The following is a 26,475-nucleotide window of genomic DNA, read 5'->3' as shown; positions in this document are numbered from 1 at the left end:
GGGTACATCCAGGAAGGAGCTCACCATCAAATCAAGATCATGACCAAGCCAAAAGGATGGCATCCACCTTTGACCTGGACCATACATACCTACTTCAAAAAGAGTATGACCACCTAATAAGAATAAGGCCGATTGATGAAGGAAGTTACTTTTTTGATGCTATCGAAGTACCTCGCAATCTTTTCTTCTATTTCTGGTAAAGTCTTCCTCGGAATGTAAGTAAAAGCCTTGAAGGAGTTGTCCTCCCCAATCTAACTCTGGAGGTGGGGGATCGGAAACTACTAGCTCTAACAAAGATCGGATTCACCGCATCGCACACTTTCCTGTCTAGAAGATCCGCTAAGTGGAAATTGAATATATATTATTCATCCTTCATCCCGGGGGTAGTGATTCAAGTTCAAACTACTTATAGCTATCTCTGTGCTTGAAAGTGGGAATGATTACACCAGGATCCGGCCCAAAACATGAGAAAGAGCATTGGTACGCACGCTTGCTCCAACAAAGAAGCGAGCTTCTGTGATAGCTTGATGCGAGCGATGGAAGAGCAAGAGATAGCCCAAAAAGTTGAGAGAATGCTTAGATAATGAATTTATATAGATCTTTTTCGGTTGAAACCACACATAAAAATGACATTGACATAAATGGACAAGGTAATATTTCCATTTTTTCATCAGATATGAGTAATTCAAAGGAAAAATAGAAAGATTTGATAGGATTCGATTCATTTTAGTAATAAACAAAAACAATAGGGTCGGGTCGATACGGTAATTTCCATTTCAAAATTATGAAAAGAGCATGTTGGATGACTTTATTTTGTGAATAATTTTTCACACTGAGATTCCGTAACGAGTAGATACTTCCGCAGGAGCATAATTGATTTTCTAGTTAAATACATTACGAGATGTTTTTCCATACTTTCCGTATTCAGTTCTAGCTATTTCTGCGCCTTCTAATCGACTTGAACAACATATCAAAAGAAGGGAACTAGTAAACAAGTAAGACTGCTAAGCAGGAACCAAGATCAGAAACCAAGATTGATAGGAAGCAAGCAACAAACAGTTTACACAGATGCGACAGGACTAGTTGACCCCTTTCCGACAGATAGAGAGAACACAGATTTACTGAATACGGGAGACTTTCCAGTTTTCGCCCTTTTAGTGCGGGAACCCAGTGAAATCCGGTTCATCTGCGCTTTGATAACATAAAAAAGGGCCCACTCGTTCCGTACCGAACCCTAATCATCCAATCCTGTTAACTGAGTAGCCGCCCTTTTCCTTGGGCATTACCTCCCAACAAGATTAATCTGTTTGGATTTTGGTCCATGATGGCCTTTTTATTGATTTTGACGGTTGGATCTCTCTATGAATAGAAAAGGGGTGCTTCGGATCGGGAGTAATCACTAGTGATAGGGAAAAAAGAGGGGGGAAGGACTTAAAGCCAATCCTTACCAAAGGAGGAAATAGAATCGAATAATCTACCTTCTTTTTTCCTTCCCATTGATTCCCCCCGACAATCAAGCTGCACTTCCTTATAACAAATGGCTGAGAGCCTACACTAGGTGAACAGCCGGTTACAACTAAATGAAATAATAACTAGTGGTGAAAAAGTACCAAAACAATCGGGTTTACATCCCACTACGGAAGGTTCCCTGTTCCTATGAACATGAGTCTATTTTTTGTCTAACCTAGAGTCAATAGGGTCAACTACACAAAAGGATGGAAAGTGTTTTTTTAAATTCCGCCTTATTCCATGAGATCTAGAAGAACTTCTGCAACCTTCTCTCTCTCCATCGTATTTCCTTGGCTTTTTTTACATAGACAGAGAGGTGTGGATCGTATGGAAGATTGGTTCGCTCCGAAAAGCTCAGCTTTGCTTGCGCTCAGTTGAAAGCTATGAAACAAGTATGCGGTAGTTCAAAACTTGAATTGGCACAATATCGCGAAGTGGCCGCCCTTGCTCAATTTGGCTTATAGCTGGTCAAACTATCTATTTCCTAATATCGTCTATAAGAGGAGGTTACTCCCCACTATGCCACTTTATAGGCGTAGTCACTCGAGTTAAATTGAGTGTTTCCTGCTTGCTATTAAGAAGTCAGAAATGAGTAGCGTAGGTGATACCGATAGGGTGGTTGGATACGCGACAGCAACAGCAAGGCACTCTTGACCCCGTTGGTAGAGGGTCGGTACGAATGAGACTGTGCTAGAGATCGCAGTGAGCAAGTATGCCTTATTGACTGGGTGGTGGTTTTAAAAAAGAAAGTCATTATTTCGGATATATCTTTACCTGTTCTTTATTTGATTTGCTTTATTTTATTTAGTTTTTTTCTCATAAATTCTGATCTTGCTGTTTGTGCAGACCTCCCTTCTTCCTTAAGAGTCAGCATGCCGTCTTTGATCAATAGCTATCAATTACCTAGAGAAAACTACCCTAGAGTTTAGCTAGGTACCCTCAATTACCTTGAAAATACCGAAGTAAATTAATGAAAATTAGGAAATTCATTTTCATAATTTTGAAATGGAAATTACCGTATCGACCCGACCCTGTTGTTTTTGTTTATTACTAAAATGAATCGAATCCTATCAAATCTTTCTATTTTTCTCTTCCCGCAGGCCTTTGCTCTATCTGCTTCTTACTCTTCCTAGGAATGGAATGAAGAATTAAAAAAAAAATGATTATCTTATTGTTTATAGATAGATATAAAATTTTCTCAATATGAGAGAGCCATTCCAAGTAGTATAAAACCAGAATTACTTAAATCCCTTTTAGAAAAAAGTGGGTTAACTAACGAAAGAAAGAAAATTCTTTCTAAATTCAAGTATAGGCGTCGGCGATTAATCTGTTTTTTGACTTTTTACAAGCAAGGAAGAGAGAAAAACTAGTTCATCTGAAAAAAATTTTGCATAAAAAAAAAGAGCTGAGTTGGCTGCTCTGGAAGTTTTCAACTCCCTCAACTTCTGCACCTCCCGTTTTTCAGCCGCCTGAGAGAAAGCGGCCTCTCTCGGGAAACATGGCAAAATTTCTCGTCTTTCTTTTTGATTTCGGGTTTTTTTATTTATTTTTAAGGGCCCAGAACGCTAAAAGGGAGAAGCAAACTGAACTTCTAATCGACCTAGACACATAAAAAATGCTCGGCGTCGAAAGAGATTTCATTTTAAGTTTACATTTCATTGGCCAGGTTTGAGACTCTCTTCCCTTCGCCCCATCATGCGAGATTAGGAAAAAGAAAATTGTCAGTCCGGGCCAAGAAATGAAATTCATAGATTTGCACACAGAGAGCCCCCCAGAAAATGCTGCAAACAACGTCCCTGATGACAGACAGCCTCCTGCTATAGCACCCACCGAAGGTCGAGATAGAGAACAACTATCGGTAGAGGCTGCTCCAGATGAAAGAAGAAGGGTTACATTTAGTGGAAGTCCGCCCAAGGAAGCGAGGTCATGGGAGTTTCTAGCACTAAGAAGATATATTATAGTTCATCATCTATACGCTTTCTCCTGGATGAGCAAAAGAAAAGACTAAAAAGATGCATAAAATCACTTTCTTTCTCCTGGCTTGGCTAGCTGGGACCTCCAAATGGAAGGGCAATACCAAGGTAGAATCTATAGTGCTATCACCTTCTTTGGCCAGATCTTCCAACCTTTTCACAATTATATACATCGCGCCTTTACTCATCTGTAATATCAAAGCAGCGGACTTGCTTGGTTTTTCCATCATCCAATCCACAACAAATCGAATGAAACCTGGCGAAAAGAAGTGAACACTTTGCAAACTCCCTACTAATGGCTTGTGAAAGTCCTCTGGAAACATTTTTAGAACAATAAACCCGTGTCTTCAACTTGCTTACCTTCTGCCCTGAAAAAATGAAAAAATTGTTCCAAGCACTCACTGATAATGTGAACCTGGTCCATAGATGCTTCCGCAATCTGGCGTGACAGACCAACACTCTAACCGACTGAGCTATTTCCCCCTTTAGTCGCTACTTTGATTCAAAAGTAACCGGTAGGTTACCAAGGCCACGTGGGAATCTGCCGAACAGTTCAGGCCAAATCCTGAAGAAAGCTAAAAAGCGTTGTTTGATGAGCCTGCATAGTATTAGGTAGTTGGTCAGGTAAAGGTTGACCAAGCCAATGATGCTTAGCTGGTCTTTTCAGCGATGGCATGAGTTGGTTGGATCAAAAGAAGGTGCGTGCAAGCCGTAGTGGACTGGGAAACGCCACGCAAGGAGCAGGAACTAGGATTCTTCGCCGGATTAGTCATACCTAAAAATATATATATATATATATAAGTATATATAATACTATAGGCAGTTCATCGAGGGCTCACTAATCACTATGCCCAAAGGTTAGCAAGCCTGTCCCCGAGGTCAGCTCTATCCTATTGAGGTTCTTCAGGGATAGAGATCAACATGGATGGGGTACTACTATGGATCCCAGTTGAAGGAGCAGTTGGAAAGTCTTCAATGATCCGTATATCTTCTTTCTCAAGTCTCAAGTCATAGCATTGGATAGCACTCGTAAATCTGATAAAAAAAAAGAAAGATAGAAGGTTGGACACCAATTAAAATCTGGAATATGGGAGATTCGCCTCTTTCAATGGAGGTGTGGCCGCTGTTGCTTCGTGTTCTTATTGATTCCATCGTTATTTTCTTACCATTCCCATTAGATTTGCTTCTTTTTTCAACGCCACCTGGCTAATTAATCACTGCTTGCTGGGGGGAATTCCGCTTTTTCTTTCCTCCGCCTCAGAAAGTGAGGGGTCTTTCTCCGGGTTACCTGAGCTAATTTTTTTCTCTATTATAGCAGAATTTCCAACAAAAAGAGAAAACCTACTCGCGGCACACAAGCTATATGAAGCAGAGGTTGGGAAGAGCTTATTTCACAGCTTCACAAGACTTAGCAGTTTTAGCTCTTATATATCCGTAGTTGGGATTCGTCATTTCTTCGTGGTCGTAACAATCACTTCAAGCAGTGGAAATAACATGAAAAGGGCGAACATTCCTTGGGCTGTTGAACAGAATCCAACCACACTGTTCGTTATTGATTAGGTATCAGGGGGAACATAAAGATAAAAGAGTTAACTAAGTATCAGATCGACAAAATGGAACAAATGATAGGTCAAGATCATGTTGTTCATTGGGAATTGAAGAGGGGAGAACAAGCAGACATCGAACGATTAATTTATATTTCTTGTTATCGTGGAAAATATAAGAACTTCGCTCTCTTCTTCATTTAATAATAGAATTCTTTTGCTGCTATCTTCGAAACTGCAACTTAAGAACCTGATCTTGCAGCCAATCTAGCAGTTTCGGATATTCCCCCAACTGGTCTTGACCGACCAACTGCCGAAATGCCCTTGCTTGGGTCAGCTCTTCGGGGGTCAAGTCTTTTGACAAGCTTTTCTGAGGCCACCTTTCTTAGTAAAGGCTTTTGTTTGTGGTCTGCGATGGGTCTAGCCCCGTGAGCCTCTCTTATTTTCATATTTGCCGTCCCCTAAATTTTGAATATACATACTTTTTTTGAAGAAAATAAGTTTCTTTAAACTTTGAAATCGTGAATTATATCCCTTGAAAGTGAAAGGATTATTCAGGCGTTTGCCTCTTTGTTCAAAAGAAAAAAAAAGACGTGGGTGGCATTACGACTGGAGTGTCAGTTAGAAAGGTTCTTACAATGTTTGTTAAAAAAAAAAGAAGAATGCTGCTTTTTTTTTTCACTTAAGGAGAGGGAGGAGGGCATTTTTTTAACTTTACTTTAATAGAAAATATTTTAATATATTTAATATAAAATAAAAAATAAAGAGTTTTTCCGATTATAAATTCCAAAATTCAAGTATAATTTAGAACTGGCCGATTTTTTGTAAGTACACCGGGGCACTTTCAAAGTGTCTTCGGATACGCGAGTGGCGGTGTGTCTTTAAAAAAGAGAAAAGAAGAATTTCGCATGAAAAAGAAGTCTCACTCCTTCACCTTATCCATAACTTATTTCAATGGATTCGGATCAAAATCATCGGAAAAATAAGAATATATATTCCACTGTCAGATCAGGTATCATTTATTCCTATGAAATACCGAATTTAAAAGGAACGATCTTAGAAGGGTTATAATGAAATTCATGAAATTCTTGGATTAGCCCGGAGAAATGATTCGTTTTATTTGACCGATGAGGACAACAAACAAGGAGAATAGGGGTATTAAGAAAAGGGATTTCCCAAGGATCTAAAACCCCAATCCCTTTTGGGGGCCAAATACCTCCGATTCCTACCGAGTGCTAAAAGCAGAATGAAAAGAAGCCCAAAAAAAAGCAAAAGGAACATAACACCAATTGAAAAACAAATTCTAGTCATTTATACAGTTGTCAATGGATTCGGATCGAATGCTACCAGATGCATTCTCTTAATACGTAGAGCCATTCCAAGTAGTATAAAACCATAATTACTTAAATCCTGGGCCCAAAGGGCGCTCTTCCGGGTCAAATCAAGGATTTGGGGCTTCGCTACGCTACTTAACTAATGAAATTAGTTTTTTTGAATATCTAAAAAAAAAGAGATTGAATTCAACGCTTGATTCAAAGAATCAAGCGCTTAGGCCTCCCGCTCCTTGAAACTACGGCTCGGCCATGGAAGGAAATGGCTTTCTTATTCATCATTCATCCTCTAGATAAGTAGACTAAACCCGACCTCCTATGGGCCGATATGTCATTTTACTAGCTTAAAAGCTATATATTTATTTTTGGTACATTCCATAATGGCCCCGATCACGCCTATACACCGTGATCCATGTAGCTATTTATTGGTGCCTTTCGCTTCCCGCTACTTTTACTATAGCTCGCCGCCATCCCCGCTTAATATGGGACTGAATTAATAAAAAACTAGATTGCTTATACCCCTTTCTCAGGAACCGGTATCTAAATGGCGGTATTCAATCCGGACAACAAATACACATGTTGATCCGTTTTTCTTTTCTTTCGGTCCTCCTTCTCAATGAAATTTGCCATGTTGCACTAAGTTACTTACGGATGTATGCATGCAAATCGGGAACACTTTAGGGTGAACACCCATCCAAACAAGTAGGGTCAATAGTTCAAAGATTTAGGCCGAGCTTTAGCTTTCTAGATAGAGGGATAAGGGTGATGAAATCATCATTAGCCAAGATAGAGGTCCGCCGCTTTAAAGCGAGATTGTTCTGGACTTTCAAACTACTCACCGTGCCTCAGATCTTCACAATGGCCGCCAAAAAGGGCTGCTTTACTCACGGAGAACACACACGTAGAGGTTGGATTTCGAGCGAGACAAGTCACACATGTGTCTATCAACTAATCCGGCCACCAACACTAGCGGTAGAGAGGTCGTGATTATACTTATGTTATTTTTTTCTGCGTTCATAAAATCGCATTTAACGAATTTCTACGTGTTTAGGGTATGTGCTGACACGATGTCAAAGTGAAAAATCATTTTCATATAGATAGAAGATGCTCTCCCATGTTAGAACCCTTGTCCGTCCTTGCCCACTGGGTTCTTGATTTAGGGCAGCAAGTAAGGGCACTGGAGGAATTTAAGGAGGGATAGCAGTTAAATTAGGTGGAGATGGACTTGAAAGGTTTTAAATGGCTTGAATTTGAAAGGGGGGAATTGGTAGCCCATGATCAAAGAGATAGGTATGGGAAATTCAATTGCAAGCCAAAAACTAGAATGTGTGTTATCATTTTGTTATCATTTTTTTGGCTTGCAATGCAATAAAGCATCCCGAGGTTAGCGCATCTCGTTGGGCATGGAGAAGCATTGGGAACCCCAATTTTCTTCTTTCGTAGCGCTTTTTTTCCCCGCCTTTCGCAGATAGCGCTTTCCGCTTTTCTAAGAATCCACTTTCTTCTCCCTTCTTCATTGATCACTAGTTTTTTATTCTGTACAAACGATTGCATTTCGTCGAAATATATCCTTTGTTTGGAAAGCTTCGATCATATTTTCCTTTCTTCTCGGCTGGTTATAAGACCGAATCCATTCGATTTTCCTCGACCGATAGGAAGAGGTAAGCTCTTTTGAAAGTGAATTTGTCTATTCACTTCAAAGACCAGAATCTCCTAACTTTGGCAATAAAAGAAGTAAAGTAAAAGTCTCTTGTTATATACGCAACAGATATTTCATTGCCTGGTATATACCAAAGAAAACAAGAAAATAATAAATGAGAATTCCTTTGAATTCTTCCCTGTGAGCTTAATCAAAAGTGAATGGGTGGTGGGAGGGCATAGAGAAAATATAGGTAGGTTCCTCTATGTCTATTGATCTCGAGAACTGGAATCATCGTATGCTTCGTTGTTAAGAGCATTCTTTTCAGCTAGAAAGCGTAATGTTTCACCGAGGGTCTTTTCTAAACGGGACGCCTGGGTAAACATCCCGTTTACCAAACAAGACGAATGAAAATGCTACCGGAAGAGGGAATCACTTTACCGATGATGCCTGCTCCGTTTCTACTTAATATTTTTTAAGGCAATTGTTCCTTGGAAATAAGAGACAAATGTTCAGCCCCTTTTTATAAAGAAGAGTATTCAAATCCGGGTCCCCTATGATACTTAGCACCCCTCAAGTGATCGAGTTGAGTCTGAGCTGTAGAAGTTGCTCCCGCTCTGGACTTACTTCAAGGAAAGATAGGATTTGGCGATTCGCCGACTTACCTTATTATTATTAAAAGGGGAAAGGGCTTTTTTTATAGAGGTTGAGTAAGGGGAGGAAAGGGAATTGACTTTCATCAAAAATTCCCGAGAAAATGCGAACTTGTCCGATTTCAATTTGATTTATGAAGGGAAAAGTGATTGCAATGAAAATTCCCGAGTTTTTTTCTTTTAGGTTGTGTATGGGCTGCATTAATTTTTCCTAGTTGGAGAGGATTCGGCTTCAACAACAAGATCGACAAAAAGAGAAGAATAGTAAAAAATGTAACATAAAAGTTTTTTACTTTCTCGACAGGCTCCTAGCGATAGGTTCTTTAAGTAGAGTCTGTATAATCTAGGTCTCAATAGAAGGAATGAATCTGGTATGGCTGGGACCAAGAATGGTTGAATCAATTTCCTTAGGGAAGGGAAGCTCGTAAAAAAGAAAACCCCGCAAAGAGAACTCTTTTTCGCTGATCTAACTCCAGATCATCCAGCTTATTTTAAGGATAGGTTAGCCCCTTCTCCTTCAGGAGATGCAGCAAGACTACGTTCTCATCGGAGTTCCACTTCTTCCTCAATCCACTCTAAGAAAAAGGCAAGCATAGCTACTTTACTTTAAAGTCGATCCAGACAAAGATCGTGTGAGTGTACAGTTATGCTTCGGATGCTTCGCCATAGAATAGATCGACCCAGTTCTCGTTCTTTTCCGGTGCACCTGCCCCGATGATGCGAACTTCTCATTCTCGCCCATAGAGGTGAAAAAAACGTTTTGTACGCTAATCTCTAGTTCCTTCAGAAAATCCGACATAGCTTAGATCCATCGCCTTTAAAAAGAAAAGTCTTTCTCGCTCCAAGTTCTATTCTTTCTCTATGACCCAGGGGAGTCTGTTACATCGCCTTCCGGTCTTTTTGCCTTTTGTTTTTCCAGTTGGAGTTTCTTTTCCTCAGTATAACTATGACCGACTATAAAGCAGTTGATTAGGGCAGAGGTTTCTAGTAGGTGTAGGAGTACTTTCATTAAACTGCTCTACTTGAGCTCACGCTTAAATTGCATCGACCCTCGTACTTCGCTCTGCTCTTGTGTACATGGTTGAGATTCCCTTCTATGTCAAAGTCAGGGATATTATCTGACAGGACGGAAGGGAGGGGGAGTGGAGAGGCGAGTTTATACTTTAATAAAGAAGAAAATATAGTAGTTTCATATTTACAAAGTAAAGGGCAAGCGCAGGAAAGCTTTCTTTATAGCTTAACTCACTAAAGATAAAGAAGAAGAAGAGAGGAGGAACTATTTCAATTGAGAGAAGCACTCTTTCGGGAATAGCTGCTTCATCCCACCGATCCTCGCATTGGCTCTGCTAGTTGGCTTTGCTATCAAGGCATAGCATTCTATGGACTCTTCCACCATATCCAGAAATGGTATGCCAACACGTTTTCTCCTTAGCCAACTAAAGTTTTCTGATGGCAATAACCCGTCAATCGCATCCCACACAAGAAGGATTTAAATCTAAGCCTGTACCCGGAAGATAAAGCGAAAGGGAATGTCGAACTAAAAAGCCGAGTGAAAGCACCTACCGCTCCGTGGGGTTTAGGCGTGTTGGTTTCAGTGAAAAGCCAAAAAGGGAATTCTCATTTTTTTGTTTTTTTTGTTTAGAATTTCTAAATTCTATTAGAAATTTTTATTTTTTATTTTTATTTTTATTTAAAGTTTTTTCATTTTTATTTATTTTAATTTTGATTTGAATTTTCTTTTATGCTGATCTCAGCAAGTAGTACCGGAAACTAATGAACCCTACTAGATGATCGAACCGGCCACTGAGTTAGGGAGTACAAGGGTCCACTACGAATTTCCCGTTTGATATGTATGGAAAAAGGAGGTGATTATGGTATTTGATCCATCATCATTGGGTTACCGTAGTTACAAGAGATTGAAGTTCTGTATCAGCTTCATCGATTGATGTTGTTCAAGTAATGGGTTAATTATCCATTTCATTTTTTTTAGCATTATTGTAAACCATTTGATCCTCTAATTATATTAGAAAAAAGAAGGAGAGATCTCTTCTTTAACCCCAGGAATGGAATGAAGAATTAAAAAAAAAATGATTATCTTATTATTTATAGATAGATATAGAATATTCTATATCTATTTCAAATTAGAATAACGCGACTCAAACGGGCGGAGGCTCTCTATTTGCTTGCAATGCCAGCTGTTCGCCTTTCGGAAAGGTTTCGCCCATACCGAAAAAAAGAAATGGAATTGATGACTTAAGCCTATGAAAGCCCTTTTTTTAAGTTCCTCCCAGATACATGACTTACATACCCGGCTCAACATTCTTGGAAAACAATCGAATCGAGGGTTCAGAGGAGAATTGGCGAACTTAGGAAACCCGACGAAGTTTGGCCTTACCTATAGAAGCTTACCCATGCATCTTAGGATGCACATTTGACTCATAAACCTTAATTAATTCAAGTGTCTGATCAAATAAGGGATCAGACCGCTCCTGGTGTTCGAACTAGTCATTAATGGTCGGCTTCATTGGTACCCTTTCTTTTTTCTGGTATGTCGCTCCGCGAACAAAGGAGCGAAAGAGAAATTCAACTAAATATCATGCGCGGAGCCCTGAAAAAGTCACCGGCGGCAGGTTAGTACAGTTCTCCTGCTGCTAATTTGGCCCTGCGCTGATTCAGGAGCTTCTTCTTTAGTCTAGGATTCTAAATAATAATCAAATAAAAAGAAACGGCTGGGCGAGAATAAGAAGCAAGCAGAAATAAGTAGTCACTCTGCTACTTAATTTTAATGCATAAAGAGAGAGATAATCAATCTCTTGACTCTTGAGCGGCTGAGAATGTTATGTCAAAAGAAAAGGACCAACAACGATCCTATCCTAAAGGAGTAGGAGGAGTCAGTCTTCTTTGAAGATCGAGGCTTAGATTTTATTATCTTATGTTCAGTTATAGAGGCTCATCTTTCTAAGAATGCAAGTAAAATACCCGCACTTGGCATTCTATATTTTTTTACACAAGAGTCGCAATTATCTGCCGCTTAGGAAATAAATTCGAGCGTTTCTCTACGCGGTATCTTTCTTTCTTATGAATCATTTTAGTTTCCACCAACTGATATTATGATTATGGGTAATTTTGTTGCAGGTTTCAAGGAACATTGATCTGGTCTATTGAGGAGGTAGCATAGGTTTGATGGGTTTAGTTTCTCGAGTACTACCATGCGACCATATTTTTAAAAATGCGGGCCGTTCTTGCCATATCTTTCGTCTTTGGCTGCCGGTTTGCTTTGAGTTATTTAGCCCTAAGAGCATTCCCCGCCTCGTTTGAGTGCTTGTTCCTGAGCCTCATCTCTATGATTCCTAGAGCAGCAGTCCCCGGATAAGCCTTAAAAAAAACACACAACGGACGGGACACAAATAAAAGAAATAAGAAAAGGGCCATGATGTTGATCCTATGTTCGTTTTTGCCCTGCCCCGATGATGCGCTCCTAGCTTTTTTTTCGAACAAACATTATAAGAAAATTTCTAACTGACACTCCAGTCATAATGCCACCCACGTCTTTTTTTTTCTTTTGAACAAAGAGGCAAACGCCTGAATAATCCTAATTTTTTATCCTTTTGATTTGTGGTATGGTGGACTATCGGGCATAGTTAGACATTAATTAGTATTATTTTTGAATTTATTTGCTCAGTCACATTCATCTAATCCCCTGACGTAGCCTTCCTTTCATAGGAAATCGGTCTGGCATCACTAATTCTACCGATCCGAATGGATTGGTTAAACATTCTATTAGGGAGCTTGGTCTTGACTCTTCTGTGTGGTATTCATTCTCGGCTCTTAGAATCACATCCGTGTGGTCGAACAAGCAACTGCAAAATCCAACCACTTCACCTACTTGTAGCTTAAGTTCATCGTTCGACCATCAAATACGAGATTGGGCCCCTTCTCAAAGATTTTATGGAATGGTCCAGCCCACTCAAGAGCGCTTATGTCATATGGGAACTCATGGTGTGTGTTTAGCATTTTTAAGAAGAAGGTTTGGCAAGTAAACGAGGAATTTCTTACAGATGATAGAATAGAAAGCGTGCTAGTCTCTCAAATGCCCTGCATCGTGTCGTTTGGAACAAGTAAGATTTTTCAGGGTAGAAGGCCTTTCCTTGAAAACGAGGACTCCTCCCCAAAGTTCCATTGATTCATCTATCTCAATCCGTCGATAAGAGCTCTTGGGAAGCTAAGAATGAACAACAAAAGGGGGTCTGCGGTTGTTAACCGGGGAATTTAAAAAAAGGATGGGAGACAGGGCAAATCGAAGACCTACGTGACCCAATTTTTCTTTAAAGGTAAGGTGGGTGGGACCTTAAAGCATTCTCAATAAAAATGCCTATCTATAAATATAAAGCGCTGAGTTGAAGAGGAAATTGCCATAAGATTGAGATAGATATGTTTGAATTCAAAAAAAAGTAATGCAATAAGACCTCGTCATGTTCATCTAGTAGAGTAAGCAGGAGTTTTCTAGGGTTCATGTGATCGTTGCCACGGGGGAAGCTTACCCCGCTCGAAACACTACAAGGACATCTCCTTCTGGCGAGAAAGAATAGTTGAATAAGAAAGATCTAGCCAATACAAGTTAAAAAAGATTGAAAGATTGGTAGTGGAGTTTGAATCTCAGTAGTGTTTATCGAAGAAGTCCCGTTAAAGGACCCTCCTTTGATCCCGATTCGAGATGAAGAATCATCCTTTATCTATAGAATTGAAACTGCTAATGCTCAATTTATCAATTACAGTTTACATGACACACCATGTGTAGCTAAAGGAGCGGTGTAAGAATGACTATCTCGCAGGTCTGTGTACACCCCCTAGAGTAGAGGGATGGTTTCTGGTAGGCTCCCACATCCATAGCATGAGTAGTTAAAGCAAGTGAATGATTTAAAATTCGAGTTATTTCACGGAATAACACTCGTATATATTGAGTTCGTAATGGTACTTAACCAGTTATGGCAGCAGCAGCACAACAATGAAGTTGAAATGAATCGACGAAATGAAGAATATCTTGAATTACAAGAAAGGATTCGTGAACTTAAGCAAGAACTCTGGGGGTCTTGCCTTCGCCATTATTACATTTGGAGTGAGGGCCCTTTTCTCGGGGAGTCTTGGGGTAGTCTGCTGGATGGCGTCAGCTCTTCCGGACCTCTATATTTCATTGAGATTGCTCATATCATAGAGGATAAGTGGTAGGCATTCCACCACGATTTCACGCGAACCCCCTGCTGAAGGGAAAAGCAGGATGAGGAGTATACCGGATTACTGGACTTTTTTTATCGCAAGTAAATAGCAAAAGGGCTGATGAAAGAGCACCGTCTTCTCTTATTCCTGAAAACATTTGCAGAGCAGTTATTATAAAAAGACTAGCAGGTTCGATTCCTGCTGGATGCACTTGGAACGTTCAGTTCAATCGCTGCTCACGGAATTTATACATATAGCTCACCCTTATAGCTTATGGGGAAAAAGGTGGTCCGGAAGCTTCCTCTCTCCCAGCAAGCAAGACGAGATCACCACTTCTCTAAGTAATGGACTTTCTTGAATTCTTTCTTAGCCTTAGATGTCTTTTCATAGATTTTTTCATTTCCGACAGACTCCATGCATGCGTTCTTTTTCTTCTCCTCTCAGCCAGCAAGCCCCACGAGCCTCTGAGACCCTTGTCCCAATTGAATTGCAGGGGGTGACCTCTACAGATAGATAGATGAGAACTCAAGGCTAAAGACTACCAGTACTAAAAAAAACTAATTAAATAGATTATCGGAACAAAGAAGGAAGCAAGGATCAAGGGGGATCTCGTTGTTGCATAGCTCAGGTCGGAGCAAGGTGCCATCGGACGTTCAACAGGCAGTCTCACGATCGGGCATGAGTGTCCAGAAGTTGTCATACGAGGAGTGCAAGCACCCACCAAGGTGAGTGAGCTAAGATCATTTTTAGGGCTCGTGAACTATTACCGAAGATTCATCGCAAGTACGTTACCGGTTGGTTCGCCGTCAAAATAATGAAACTTGAAAAACATTTTGGATCAATAGGAAGGCTAGGAATCTATTGACAAAGTTCATGCCACAACGATTTATATGGAAGGGCAGTTTTGTTGATGCATTCCTGTTGAAAAAGTCTTTTTTTATTTCATTATCCGACCTATCTTGATTAAGACCGAAAACCTATCTAAAATGGAGCCTAGTTTAAGAAGCTGTCAAACAAATGATAGAATGGAAAAATAAATGAAGAATAACCCACTAGTAGGGAAGAGATATGGATGGAGTCTCGCTCAGTAAAAAGAGTTGTAGATTCGTAGTTAGGAGACTGTATTCCTATCTTAATTAAAAGTTCCTAGATGGGGCTACTTTATGTTTTACATTTAACATATTATATTACTCTAACTCTCTTCCAAATCAGGTGAAAAGTCATTGGTCATTACTAAGAGACATCCTAGTATCTATATTTAGGCATTCAAAGGTATCTTTTATTCGACTCCCTCTGCTTGGGAATCAGTGTCGGGTACATGGAAGGGTCAGATTGAGAAAGAGAGGGTACGTAGAGGGGTCAGAAGTAGCGACGAGTTAAGTTAATCAAAAGTAGCAAGTTTGTTCCGTAGGATAAGAAAGCAGGCTTTCCTAACCAAAGGCTTACTACTGGCTTGCGAAACTGACTGAATGGAATAAAAGATAGCTTGAGGGCTTGAAACTGATGCTGTATTCCTTTCTTAATTAAAAGTTCCTAGATGGGGCTACTTTATGTTTTACATTTAACATATTATATTACTCTAACTCTCTCCCAAATCAGGTGAAAAGTCATTAGTCATTACTAAGAGACATCCTAGTATCTATATTTAGGCATTCAAAGGTATCTTTTATTTTTTACTTTTTTTTTCTTTTTCGACTTTCTAAATCAATAGCTTTCCTCAGTAGATCCGAATATGTGGAAGAGCAAAACAAAGGCATAACCCCTTACATACTTCTCGGGACTCTATAATATTGAAAGAAAAAATGTAAGAACCTAAACCTAAAAGGAGAAGAACATAGGAATTACTAGTCTTAGAATCGAGTTAGACCGAAATAAAGGTTTTCTTTCTTCGCAAATAGAGTAAAGCACTAGTCTAGGCACCAATCTTCTCAAAGCGAAAGAAGAAGTCGTAACTAAGTAACTAAGCCCCAACCAAAGGCTAGCGAGTCACCTCCATTCTCGATTTCTATTGCAACAGAGGGAGGTGCTCCCCGACGGTTGTTGGAACGACGCGAGCCAGCCTGGGCCTCGATTCAGAAAGATGAAGGGCCAAAAAGTCAAAAAAGGGGGTTACAAATTCCCTATCTCATTTGGGGCGGAAAACGAATCGACATCTCGAATCGAAAGCCAACTCGATAGCTCGCCTTCCACTGTACCTTTAATAACCTCTTTTGGTCCTCCGGTCTCTGTTAACTAAGCTTCTTTTTTTGTCCCTTAGCCAATTAATCGAAAGGAAGGCTAGAAGAATGGATTTATAAACATCCCAAACCTTAATTTCTTTCTCAATGACTCTTTCAGATCCTCGCTTTTCTCAATTCAACATTGATGGGGAAAAGATCTTTTTCAGGCAACCATAATCAAAGCCTTTCTCTGGAGCTCATAGTGCTAAGTTCAGCCTGAGAGTTTGGTTTATTTGTACGTGCTCATTTCTACTGATAGTGCTCGGACTTGTTGGACCACTATATCATAAAGAACCTATAAAATGAAAAATTTGTTAGCATACATTTCTACAAATGTACCCATTGACAATCAAACTTGATGAGGAATCCATTCTTTAGCCTATATCGGTGCTCGAACAAGAAACTAAACAGTCTGCTGACGATATCGACGACTGCTTTTAAAAAATGAAAAAATTTTAAATAAAAATATAAATAAAAAATAAAAATTTCTAATAGAATTTAGAAAGTCTAAAAAAAAAACAAAAAATTGAGAATTCCCTTTTGAATTCAAAGAAGCCCATTCGATCCAAAAAGATGCTTTTGCCATATCCTCGGTTTCTTTTGACCCCCCCCCCCCCCCCCCCCATTTAAAAAAGTCTTTAGGTTTAAATCCCCTATCACTTAAAGCCACGTACCCGGATAGAGATGATGGTCTTCCGACTCGACGTCAGCGGCTTCGTGCCGCACTGGAGTAATCCAATATGTGGTTCCGCACGTTCAACCACTTCTCCGTTCATTTCCAATACTGATCGTGAAACACCATGAGCAGCAGGATGTTGAGGTCCAAAATTCGAAGTGAAATTTTTTATTTGCCCGTTCCTAGTCGTCTAAAAGTTCCATTTCAGGGAAGGACGACGTACCATGATACTTTTTGTTTTGTCGAGCCCTGCTTTGGTCTCTAGTTTGATGGTTGCATGTGCTAAAAATCCGGTACATTCCGTTTTGTTTCCCATCCTAGTCTTTTGCGAAGGATATCGAATGATCGATTCACCATTGAGAGCATTAATCCAAAAAGGACGAATATTGTGGTGTTCTAACAGCGGCAGATCAAAAAAGAACTTGATGAGCGAAATTTGCTGATGAAAAAAAAAGAGCACTTTTTTCAATTCCGAAGCAATCTGAAAGAAAGACTCAAAATAAGGCCAGGATTGGTCAATAATAGAATAAGGTTTAACCGCGGAACATACGTCCAACGTAGGGAAGCACTAGGTCTATCGTCCCAACCCTATCACTAATGATGGAGCACTAAAAAGTGTTCATTACGTAAACATCCATGTATCAAATTCCACTATTTATCACAAAAGTCAAAAATTTGCATTTACCCCCAACAAAGAAGCCCATTTAATGAAAAAAGCCTTTATCTTTTGTGGAAACGTGCACACAGAGTTGGAGGGATCCGTTGGATCTGACTGAGAAACCCACCTTTTGAGGCTTTTTTTGGCTACATCTCTGGTAGAGACCGAGCGTCTCCCCCTCCACTCCACCCCCTCCGATCCTTACCGCTCCCCTACTTTAATGGAAGAGAGGACCCCCGTGGCCCAAATTTCTATTCAAGAGCGGCCACATTAACCAGTCAAGATTTTGCCAACCTTCTGGAAAGCCACGAAAGAATTTCGGAGAGCATCAAGGACCTGTTCTCAATCCAAACACTCTCACCGCTCCCGAACAATGGAAGATCAACTACCGAGCAGCGGCACAACCTCAGTATGAGCAGAGCCGTTACTCAATAAAAGAAGAAGGAAGTGATATCTTGTTGGATCTTGGATCCATACGTGACCTAATTTTCCTGTTCAAAAGAAGATCTCTCTTCTTCTTCATTCTCAACAGGAATGAATCAACAAAACTGCCCTTCCATATAGATCGTAGTGGCATGAACTCATTTCTACGTTTCCCCACCCCTGCCCTAAATCCAGCTAGATTTTCAACCTACTAAAAGGAATAATAACAAAAAAAGATGTTTTAAAATGAAATAATAAGACAAAGGAGAACAGAATGCCAGACGAGTAGAAAAGCCAGAGAAAGCCTAAGCTAAAATGTGGAATAGTAAGAGACAATTCCACATATCGAGGTCAAAATGGGATCGTCTGTTTTCACGTCTTACCGTAGTGCCCGGTTTGTCTTGATTCCCGATTGATGAACAAGAAGGAAAATGGAATTATTGGATTTTTGTGACTTGCCCCCGGCTACGTGTCCTTTGGACCCTTCGCCCGCCCGGTTAGAGGATGACAGGCCCCCTTTTTGTTGTCCATTTCGCATAGCCGCGCTCTAGTATAATCCCTTTTCTCTCAAAAAAATAGACTTTTTAGACCGGCTTTTAGTTAGAGAGTGGAGGATAAAAGCTAGCACCTTCGTACAATAATGATACCATTCACAGCGGAACAAGAAGAATCCCAGTCGAGTCAACTTGAGCTATCGAGTCAGTAGCTGCCTTTAGAGCTGGGAGTTGTAGGGTAGCAGCTAAGATTAACTAAAAGGACTCTCCTCAACCCTCAAACCAGCGAAAACAATTGTTTGTCCGAAGCCAAAAAGAGGTTGACTCACTTCATTCGCCAAGCGAATGATCTTCGCTTCGCGGGAACAACAAAAACCACCATCTCGCTTTTTCCTTTCTTCGGTGCTACCTTTTCTTTCCAAGGGATGCTTGAAAATTGTCTAGCACTCTATTCGCTCCTATCCCACTCCATGTAACTAGTACTCGCTTAATTAAAAAGGATTCTAAAAAGGGTATTTTAATAACTCGCAGGGGAAAACCCATTCAATTCACAGCGATGTTCAGGATTACCAGATGTGGGTGGTAAGGAAATTGAGGTCCCCCTTAAGTCGTTTCAATTTAGAAAAGAAACGGTATAACGGGGATCCCTAGGCCGCTTGTTTCCAAGAGGTCGACACCACCTCCAAAAAAGAGTCGTATTCAAGCCAAAATCTCTCTTTTTTAAACGAAGCTTGTCTCACGCCCCAACGTAGCTAGGGTTTGTGTAGAAGTTGGTCTTCTCAAGGAAAACCTCCAAAATCGTGTTTTGATTGGATCTACTTTAAATTATATGGATCACTAGTAATCAATTGTTTCTTTTTGAATACCTAAGTTCTGTACGTATTGCAGACGATAAGGGTTGGTCCTATGGTCTTCTGCTGAAGAGCGACAGTCGTAACTTATATATATATATTTCTTTTTAAAGGCGATGGATCTAAGCTATGTCGGATTTTCTGAAGGAACTAGAGATTAGCGTGCAAAACGTTTTTTTCACCTCTATGGGCGAGAATGAGAAGTTCGCATCATCGGGGCAGGGAAAAGACCTCTCTATTACTTTGATTTAAGAAGAGAATCGTTGGTTTAACCGACGAACAACGTGGGAAAATGGATCTTCTATCTTTTTTTTTTGCAAGAGATATTTTTTAGAAATTGGATAAAGAATTCAAAAATAGAAAGAATCTAAATAAAGGGTCGAAGGGAAGAGGGCCCACTACTTCTTCATTCAGGGGGGAGACTAGCCTCATTACTTCCCACTGGGCGGGGAAGGAGAAGTGGGAAGTGGGTCTCCTTCGCTTTACTATAAGTTTTTTGATGTGCGAGGAATTTTCTGAGAAAGGATTGGTAAGCAGCCAAGCGAGCATTCCTATGTGATTGGAAACCGGCCACTAGTTACAAAGCTACAATAAGGTATCGAGAGGGCTATCACAGTCAGGTGCGAAGCAATTAGCCCCTATTTAGTACCCCTCTTCCTATTTAGGGGGTTGAGGCGAGAAATGGCTTGATGAACCGTTCTGTTCGCCACGCACTGGCCCCGCTCAAAGATTGATTGGCGAGCTCCGAGCTCAGATTTGCTATTACTCTTACTTCAAAAAAATGAAAGGAAAGGGCTGTGTCTCAGGTCATTCATTACCTTTAGCTCAAGTTTGAGGATCACTTCCTGTGTGAGAAACTAACTACAACTACACGAGGGGTTCTTATTTGACCAATTGAGATAGAAACATAACATCTTTTCTTTGCTTTCCCACCGGGAGATGAGATTATGTTTAAACTCGACCACCGTTCGAGTAAGATTAATAAGGAGTAACGAGTTTGCTAAGCTTCCTGGGTTGTCAACTAGAAGGGTGATTCAAAGTGGCTTTCTTAGTTAGGCTGCGCCCCGACCCGAGTCCCCACGTCCGCTCTTTCTCCGCCCGCAACCAGCTCGATACCCGAGAACCATAATCTTTCCTAGGAATAACTTCTACGACGATAGATAAGGGTCAGGTTTGTTTGGCATCTATGCCCCCCTTCCAAATAGTATGGGAGCCTTTCAGCTCGTACTGCTCACACTCCTAGATTTTCACGGCACCTCCTCCACCATATCTCGCAGATATTTCCAGATCGTGAGACATAATCTTCTCTACTCCAGTGTCATAGATTTTTGCCATTTCCGGAAAGTTAACGGGCAGCCGCCCTTTCTCATTCTCACAATGTTCCCGAACTTGCTAAAAAAAATGGGATTGGCGTGGGGAACTTCCACCGGTTCTAACCCTTTCGGAAAAAAAAGGATTAGGCCTTTCTTACACACGCTTAATGTATTACACGGACTCAGGAACTGCAAGAGGCTTGCAAGAAGAGGCAGAATAAAGTAAAGCAGAAATAATGACTGCAACTCTTAGAACTCTAGCTGCAACTTCAACCGCCGGGAATGCGGATCAAAATCCAATAATCCAATAAAAAAATACATCAACCATTTTCTGTGAAAGGGAGACAAATATCAAATAGCAGAATTTCAAGGGGATCCTTCTTATTTTTATTTTCGTTTTTCATTTCTCACAAATACAAGGGAATTTTCATTTGTGGATTAGTCAAATTATTGGAAGAAGGAAATGCGAGACTCTATAGCTACCGATTACTTAGACTGACGCCTTCCATTAGGCTTTCCTGAAGGATTGACTTTGATTTTCCCTTCCTTCGTCAGCCTTTGCCTATTCTACTCTTGCCTAAGGCTAGTCATTCATCTGATGACAATACGACTAGTCGCTGACCTTCTTTCTTGATCAGGGGAAACTTCCTTATTCTGTCGCCGATCGAGCACGCTACTAAACTTCAGGAGTCATCTTTCCGTTGAGGCCCAGCTTCGCTTTGTAGTGTGCCTCACAAAACTTTTGATATTTGAATATATTTGATTGTTTCTAAAACTATCGAAAAAATTCACCGTCTCTCGCAAATTCTTATAGATCTCTCTGAGATCCGAAAGCTGCAGATCCGCATAAAGAGATCGAGGATTGATGGGCACTCTACTCAAGGGATCTTCCTAAGGAAGGCATTCGAAGGGAGACTATCCCAATCGAAACTCCTATCTGGTTCACAGATATAGGCTAAAGCGTGAGCCGTCTAAAGAAAGGCATATATTCGAGTATTATAAAGTTGGGCTGGGCCTACAAAATAAAAGGATTGGAAATATCAATGAGAAAGATTCTCTAAAAGGGAGCTGAAACTCATGATAGAAACCCATTTTCGTTAGTGAATATTTGACATGTTAAAAGATGTTTGTGCAGACCTCCCTTCTTCCTCCGGCCCCATTTCGGTGCATGATTAGAGAGTTCTTTGGGCCCGACGCTTGATTGATTCACTCGATGACTAAAGAAAGAGGCTCTTCTCTTAAGATATTTCTGGTTAGAAGTTTTTTTTCCTGGTCGAATCAGTCTATCGAGTTTACTTTGAAGCCGTGGATTCAGTTTTTTGAAGCAGCCAGCCAATTTGTTGGGTTTGTGTAATACCTTTTCTTTTTAAGGCAGAGGCAGTATAAAGTACTTTACCATCTTTGGCTGGCTCTAATGTTGAACCAGTAAGTGTCTCTTTTTTGAATCTCTTGGAACTTCTCGTGTAAGGCTCGTTGGCTACTTTTCCTCTTCTGGTTCTTTTCCCAACTTTTCTCAACGACAAAACTTCTCTCGTCCATCTCCATATGTGAAAAGCATTGGCATTATAAGGTAACCTCAGCCTTTTCCTCGGTCCATTAAAAAATGAACCCCCCTTTTAGACATATATGGATTTCTTACTGACCCCGCGGTACGGAATAGGACCAAGGAATACGTTATAGAATAAAGAAAGAGTGAGGCTCGGTCGGGGGGAAGGGAAAGGCTTGGGCCTACCTATCCCGATAGGACCTCATAAAAGAACGAGAGCTGTTGAGAGGTTCCATATTGCCGAGCCGAAGGGCAGCACTTCTATACGTGATCGTAGTATATCACGTCGTCTCGTCCAAAGGCACAATGAGTATGAAAAAGAAAGAGCTTACCAAATAAAATAACATTTTTTTTAAGAAATTGAGGAAGGAATTGGCTTTCAAAAAGTAGGATTTGTTGAATAGGTTCGAAGAAGGCCCCTACCCTCAAAAAGTAGCACCTGCTATTGGATAATAAACCTCTCTTGCCACGTAAACAAACGAAAAGAAGAACCGTACCGTCCAACCCCTTGTATATCGATCGGAAAGAAGCAGCTGCAAATGCTATCAGTGGTTCTTCCTTCCTATCCCCCATCGGGCATGACCATTGCTGCCTATGTCAGTGAAAAAAGGAAAAAAAGAACCTCATTCAGTTGGACATCGAGTTCGGGCCTACAGTAGTCCCAATCGAATTCATTCTATGTGCTAGATATTTTTCACTTCAACCACCTTGCTTTTCCTATTAGAGATGCTAGTCTTTTTGTAATAACTGCTCTGCAGATGTTTTCAGGAATAAGAGAAGACGGTGCTCTTTCATCTAACGAAGGTGGAAAACCCAGACCGAAAGGGGCAGCCTGTAATGCCCTAGCGAGCGACTTCCATTACATATTCTTTTTCTCAAGACGAAATGAGAAAATGTTGGATCATGTGACCATACCGAATTCACACCTCCAAGCCTTCCCGAAGTGCGAGGCGAAAGAGAATCTGAAAGCCTAAGCATTCAACCCTAACAAGTCATTCGAAGCTTTCAGAAAAGTAAGGACTCAGAATCAAGCCATTGCCAGCCCTTTCCTCATGGAGGGACCAGACGAAGCATGCTACGCTAGTCGAAACTTTCAGCGGGTGGCATGTGGAACTCTCTAACTTTCTTCCTTTACACCCGGACAAGTCCTATCTCATAATTCTGGGTAATCTTCTCTCTTCTTCTCTTTATCATTCCATTCAAAAATCTGTATTGGAAATGGCTCTCTTTTGCCTCTTCAACATCCAGGATCAAATTCAAGTTAAAGAGGTTGAAACCCGTGTGTTTTTGGACCGCGTCCGCATCAGTCGAAGTGGTGGAAGTGGAATTGGTAGCCCATGATCAAAGAGATAGGTATGAGAAATTCAATTGCAAGCCAAAAACTAGAATGTGTGTTATCATTTTGTTATCATTTTTTGGCTTGCAATGCAATAAAGCTAGGGTCCTGATCGAGCATCCAAGCAATTGGTATCCGATTGAAACATAGAAAGCATAGATTCGCGTCGCCTACTTGGATTCTGCCCCTGTTCACTTTGTCTACATAAAAAGTAAAAAAAGTTACCTACCAGGTTGCGGGAACGAGAGTGATCGGGTTTAACTATTGGGAGCCCATGTAGCCCATGCTGGATTAATCGTATTCTGGGCCAGAGCAATGAACCTATTCGAAGTGGCTCATTTTGTACCAGAGAAGCCAATGTATGAACAAGGATTAATTTTACTTCCCCACCTAGCTACTCTAGGTTGGGGGGTAGGCCCTGGTGGGGAAGTTATAGACACTTTCCATACTTTGTATCTGGCGTACTTCACTTAATTTCCTTCGCAGTATTAGGCTTTAGCGGTATTTATCATGCAGGTCCCTCCAATTACTTATGGAACCCCTTTGTTCGTATCACTCATCGGCTCCGCTTAGGTCCCTCTCGATTCTCCCCGGATTGGAGGATCACCTTTGACCTGCCCGAACTGCTAATATAGCTAGTTTGCGTGCCGATCGTTTCCCAGAGGTAGGAGCGGTCCCCTTCCGCTTCTGAATCTGGATGGCGGCTTTGGTTGGAAAAGAGAGTGTTTCAGTTTACGCTAGGGCTAGTGAGTTACTATCGTTGCGGAAGCGCAGGTGTCAGAAAACCGTTTTCGCAGAGTGACTTAGAGAAAACTAAGCGCTACTGTGAGCGGTCTAAACTTCGACCCTTATTTCTTTCTTCATATTGTAAAGGGGAGCAAAGCCCTTTTTTTTGCTCCCTCTATTGATGATAGATCAAGGGCCCTCCTACCGCCGTTTGAGTGACTCATAGGGCTTCCCTCAGCTCAGTCTTTTTGGTTCTTGTTAGCTGAAGCAACTACTGGGGGTACCTATCCAACTGTCTCTACCGCTGGGGGAACTGGATATCGATCTAATAATGATGGGTTCGGACGTGAGCGATTGAGTCAAGAAAAGCCCTTAAATTGGAATCTTTCAGCATAAGGGCAGGATTCGAACCTGCATGAGATGACTTTACGTTTTAGTCGATCCCGCTTTCTTGATTCAAAGAATGAGTGCGCTAAAGATAGAACGAATTTGTTCTCCAATTAGTGCCCTTCGCACGTGAATCTTGATATCCCCTTTGCCGGGCTAGAGAGCATTTCTTTCTTCGATCGGAATACGAAAAAGATCAGAAAGGCGGGGCAAACATTTTTGAGTCCTTGGCGAACCTGGTCCATAGATGCTTCTGCAAACAAAACAAGTTCGAGTTTCCCCTTTGTCACTATCTCGCCCAGTATATCTGCCGAGAGCAAGAGCATATCCAAGTCCCATATTCAGTTAAATCAGATCTAGTAACGCTCACTACTGAGGTGAAAGAAAGGCGATTCCCCCCTTTCCATTAAAGTAGGGAGGGCCTCCTTCCCCACCATTCCGGCATATTCTTTTTTTATAGGGATTTTACCGATGCTGTTGGGAAGGGGTTATTAGTGGAGAAAAGAATCGCTGAGAGATAGATTCTACTATTTAGTCAGGACGAATGAGTGGTTGTGCTGCCGGCGATAGAGTCATTCCTTCTGGAAAGGAAAGCCGTCGCCCAATGGTTTAATTCAAGTTGTTCTTTGCAGGAACCGGTCTGTTGCTTTCCATCTCTTGAGACCGCCTTTCTATGATAACACAGACTGCATGTGTATTGCATATAGACTGGGTAGTAAGAAAGGAATCTGTTTATAACCATTCAAAATTTTGTATTTCCGCTCGAAAGCTCTGTCCTCCTTCCCCATAGCAGATAGAAAACAACAACCTTGAGTCATCTATTGATTGAGGAACCGTACCTGTCACGTTGAACCATGTCTGTCAACGGTGAAAGATAGCCCTAAAGTGAGGGCCAAAGAACATCTATTAATGTAACTAACCTATTCAACAAATCCTGCTTTTTAAAAGCCAATTCCTTCTTCAATTTCTTAAAAAAATATTATTTTATTTGGTAAGCTCTTTCTTTTTCCTTCGGCCTGAATGAATTACTTTTTGGGTCTGTTATGCCGGTTCTGGACTGAGTAAGGAAGGTGGAGTACGTGTTGTCGGCCCAGGGATGATAGCAGTTGGTGGAGGATGGACCCTCTGTTGGTGGATGTAATGGACCCTCTGGAATCTCATGCGTGATATTGTAGGTTCGAGCCCTACTAAGCCTACCACCCCTTCTCTTCACCCGATACAAGGCAGTCGAAGTCCCTGCCACCCGCAGCGCAGATCTCAATGACGCGACGGCACCTGGAACCACACTGTCCTTTCTTTCTTCTTCTATCATCTGAACTTGGGCGGGTGAACAAAGAGTGAATTTCCATTTCTTGACTAGGATGAAAACACTTCTTCTAATGTGTCCCCGTCTCCTCTGTTGATCCTTCGATGAAACGACCTGTCCGTTCTGTAATCATAACAAATCTTTACTTAATCAATCTATAGAGCCTCCCCATTTATCGTCTAGGGATTTATAAGTGTTGAAATCACCCGCAAGAAGCCAAGGCTTATCAATTTTATCTGCCTCCTTCAACAAAGCTTCCCATAATTTATCTTTCAAAGCTTCAACAGGGTTGGCATAAATCGCTGTGAAAAGCCCCCATTCCCCAATCGAAGAATTCGACGGCTTGGAAAGAGAAATCGCTCATTTGAGCAACAAAAAAATTCCTTCCTTCAGGAAAGCAGGGACAAGAACTCAAGCAAAAGCAAGAAGCAACTGGACCTTCTACGACTTTGACTGAAAGGGGACCGCTCCTACCTCTAGGAAATGATCGGCATGCAAACTAGCTATATTAGCAGTTCGGGCAGGTCAAAGGTGATCCTCCAATCAGTTAAGGAAAATGGCAATAGAATGAATTGATAACTACCGGCCACACCTCCATTGAAAGAGGGCGAATTCTCCCATATTCCAGATTTTAATTGGTGTCCAACCTTCTATCTTTCTTTTTTTTATCGGATTTA

The 26,475-nt window shown here is 41.0% G+C and overlaps 2 long non-coding RNA genes across 2 annotated transcripts in view; one reads left to right on the top strand and one right to left on the bottom strand.

Moving 5' to 3' along the window:
• The window catches only part of LOC125370814, a 19,219-nt gene extending 3,259 nt beyond the window's left edge, over positions 1 to 15,960 (top strand). The window contains exon 2 of the long non-coding RNA XR_007216895.1: positions 15,887 to 15,960. This is a non-coding gene — a long non-coding RNA (uncharacterized LOC125370814). The remainder of the gene's footprint in view (positions 1 to 15,886) is intronic.
• Positions 3,689 to 26,475, bottom strand: LOC125370816. The gene is made up of 2 exons (XR_007216897.1): positions 24,729 to 26,475; positions 3,689 to 3,897 (listed from the first exon to the last, which is right to left on the bottom strand). It is a non-coding gene; the product is annotated as an uncharacterized LOC125370816 (long non-coding RNA).

The sequence above is a fragment of the Ricinus communis genome, chromosome 8 (genome assembly GCF_019578655.1).
Source record: "Ricinus communis isolate WT05 ecotype wild-type chromosome 8, ASM1957865v1, whole genome shotgun sequence".
Taxonomy (NCBI): domain Eukaryota; kingdom Viridiplantae; phylum Streptophyta; class Magnoliopsida; order Malpighiales; family Euphorbiaceae; genus Ricinus; species Ricinus communis.
The sequence above is the reverse complement of the archived record's forward strand: the minus strand, read 5'-3'. Positions and strand labels throughout refer to the sequence as shown.